The sequence below is a fragment of the Echinops telfairi genome, unplaced genomic scaffold, assembly GCF_000313985.2.
Source record: "Echinops telfairi isolate 266 unplaced genomic scaffold, ASM31398v2 ScPeMD7_7458;HRSCAF=8496, whole genome shotgun sequence".
In the NCBI taxonomy this organism is placed as follows: domain Eukaryota; kingdom Metazoa; phylum Chordata; class Mammalia; order Afrosoricida; family Tenrecidae; genus Echinops; species Echinops telfairi.
In genome coordinates this window covers 36,152,519-36,156,094 of record NW_022111358.1, presented here as the reverse complement: position 1 = coordinate 36,156,094, position 3,576 = coordinate 36,152,519, and positions in this window count along the sequence as shown.

Here is a 3,576-nt window from a genome sequence, read left to right as displayed (position 1 = left end):
GTCATTTGAATATAGCTTGGAAAAAGGATGATGTCAATGGCAATATGCCATTATAGAAAGAATCTAGGAAATATGATGCATTAGTCCTTTGTACTGGAGAATGGTTACACATTTTGCCTTGTGGAAAAAGGGAGGAGCAATGGGAAAAAAACCACCTTTTTGTTTACTGTAAGACAATGCAATGAAGTAGACATAGTGATATTAGAACAGGAGTTCTAAATATGACGAATCTAACCAGAGTCCATTGACTCAGTTATGCTCTGACTCAGTCCTGAGTTCTAAGATTGAATGAACTATGGAGTAATTAATGAACGCCACTTCTGTGCACTCTTTGTTACGAGGTCAATTAGGCACCACAGTTAAGTTCTTGACTTCATGGAGCTTCATGATATAGTAGGAGAAAACCTTAGGATTCATTTAGAGCTTTTTGGCTTCACAGTTTATATTTGAATAATGTGGGTCTTAATGGACATTTAAATTTGTGATTCACAGGAATTGACACAGTGGCTGCGAACAGTGAGTCAAAGGTAGTAATCATTATGAGGATGTTGCAGGACCCCATATCATTTTATGATATACATATGGTTATTGTGAGTTGGAGTCAACAGTGGAATTTTTCCAAGAACTTTTTGAAACTCCTCATAGAATTCCCCAGCCCTTAAAGCATAATGACCTTCTTCCAAAGAGTACAGTATAGAATCTGCTGTAGAGTCATTCTGACTCATAGTGACCCTACAGGACAGAGTAGAACTGCCCTTTGAGTTTCTGAGGCTGTAAATCTTTACAGGAGCAGAAAACCTCATCTTGTCTCCCTTGGAGCTGCTGGTGTGCTTGAACTGCTGACCTTGTGGTAAGCAGACCAACACATGAGCCACTACACCACCAGGGCTCCTTATAGTATAGAAAGGAGGGGGTGAAAAGAATGTCTTTATAACAGAGAAACCTGAAAAACCCTACCGCGGTTAGATGATAAAAGATCTTAAGTCATATTGATACCATGTGTCTTTGATATATTGTTATGAAGATGGCACTTTAACCTCAGACAAATCCCAGTTGAGGGATATTTACGATACTTGACCAGCAATTCCTAACATTGTCAAGGTCATGAATCACCAGGGAAGTGTGAGAAACTGTCATAGCCAAGAGGAGTCTAAGGGGAGATGATGACTAAATGTAACAGGGTGTCCAGATGGAACCTTGCAACCTAAAAAGGACATAACTAAATAAAATATGGATATTAGTAAAAATTATTGGTATTGGTTTATCAAGGATGTTAATAATAGGATAAACTGGGTATAAGGGTACTCTGTACTATTTTTGCATTTTTCTGTAAATCTAAAACTATTCTAAAGTATATTAAGTTTGATAATTCTCAGTTTACTCGAAATATTTTAAAAATAGGAATTTATAAAGAAGTATTTTTTAAATGATAAATTACCTTAATTTTGTTAAAATTGTGAATTGGGTGAGATTTACAGAGCAAATCAGTTTTCCATTTAGCAATTCATTCACATTTTGATTCATGCCATTGATGGCAATCCCCATAATGTAGCATCTCCTATCTTTCTACCTCCCTGTGCTTCCATTCTTCCTCCTTTCCTAGCCCCTCCTGCCTTCTGAACTTTGACCTTGGGTAAATGTTGCCCTTTTAATCTCAAATGGATGATTAAGCTATGGTGTTTTCTATGGTTCCAGTCCTCTCCTTTCCTTTTTGTATTACTGACCTGTGGTTGCAACTGGAGCTTATTTGGGAAACTGAGTATCTTGGGCTCTTTGCTGTATTATATAGATCATTAGATGTTTGAGTGACTACCGAGAACTTAATGGATGCCTAAACTTTTTCTTTATGAAGATGCTTGAAATCTAGATTATCTTTATTAGAAATATAAAATAAATTTTATTAAAGGGAACTAATAATAACAACTTGTGCTTAATGACAGGAGCCATGGTGGTGTAGTGGTTTTGCATTGGGCTACTAATTGCAAAGTTAGCAGTTCAAAATCACCAGCTGCTCTGTGGGACAAAGATCGGACTTTCTACTACTTACTGTAAAGCAGTGGTTCTCAACCTGTGGGTCATAACCTCTTTGGGGGTCGAATGACCCTTTCACAGGGGTCACCCTATTCATAACAGCAGCAAAATGACAGTGATGAAGTAGCAACGAAAATAATCTTATGGTTGGGGGTCACTGCAACATGAAAAACTGTATTAAAGGGTCGCGGCATGAGGAAGATTGAGAACCACTGCTGTGAAGAGTTTGTCTCAGACACCCACAGGGACACTTCTACCCTGGCTTATAGGGTCACTATGAGTTGGAATCAATTTGCTGGTAGTAAGTACTTAATGAGTTTTTTTGTTTAATTGTTAACACAAGTTGGTGAAATGGCCCCTTATGCAGATGAGGAAGAAATCATAGGCACAAGTAGGTTTTCAGGGTCACAAGGTTTAATTAGTGGAAGTATCAAGTTCAAATGTAGGCAGTCTGACTGCATGTGTTTGACTCATCGTATGCATGTCTCTAGAAAAAGAAGAAAAAAGAAGGGAGACTTGAAAGTGTCCAGAAAGTTGTGGTCTTTCCTATTTTAGCAGTATTTACATTTCATTGTAAATGCATACTTAAACTTCCTTTTTAGTGTTCTGATGAAGAAAGTAAATTGATTACATCTAAATGTACTATGTCAACCTCTTGGGCAGCCATTAGATATAAGGTGGGCCTATTGGCATGAAGGTGTCCAGTAGAGGAGAGGCAGTGGCTGAGTCTGGGTCCATTGGATAGTGTTTGGTCTGAGAACACCATAGGAGGTCGTTAAGCCATAGCTTGTTTATTATCTTTATGAACAGAGAACTTTGCTTTAAGATATAGAGCAGAAACACTTTCAGATAGTTTCTCAAAATATTGGCTTTCACGGTGCTTGTCATGTGCTAAGAACCTGGCCCACATGCTTTATTGTGCATTTATAATGTACTGTGTTTGCCACTTGGTCTTAGGTGAGCCTTGTTTTTAACATGGTCTTAAAAGAGTTTTAATTTATATATCCTACTTTTATTTAAAGGAAACTGGTGGTGCAGTGGCTAAGTGCTCAGCTGTTAATCCAGAGGTTAGTGGTTTGAACTCACCACTGCTTCATGGAAGAATGATGTAGTAGCCTCTCTACTCTTATAGGATTGATAGGAATCTAATTTGATTTGATGGTGAAGGGTTAGTCAGGTTTTAGTTTTATTCACTTAGAAAGTATGCTTCAGATTAAAAAAATATTTGGTGAGCAGTCATCATATGCTTTGGAGTTAAAGGGGAAAAAGTAGTTATTTAAAAGTTGTTTTCTTTCTTTTTTTTTTTTGCTTGTCCTTTTTAAAAAAAATCAGTTTATTAGGGGCTCATACAACTCTTAATCACAATCCATACACACATCAATTGCGTAAAGCGCATTTGTACATTCATTGCCCTCATCATTCTCAAAACATTTCCTCTCCACTTAAGCCCCTGGCATTAGGTCCTCATTTTCCCCTCCCTCCCTGCTCCCCGCCTTCCTCATGAGCCCTTGATAGTTTATAAACTATTACTTTGTCATATCTTGT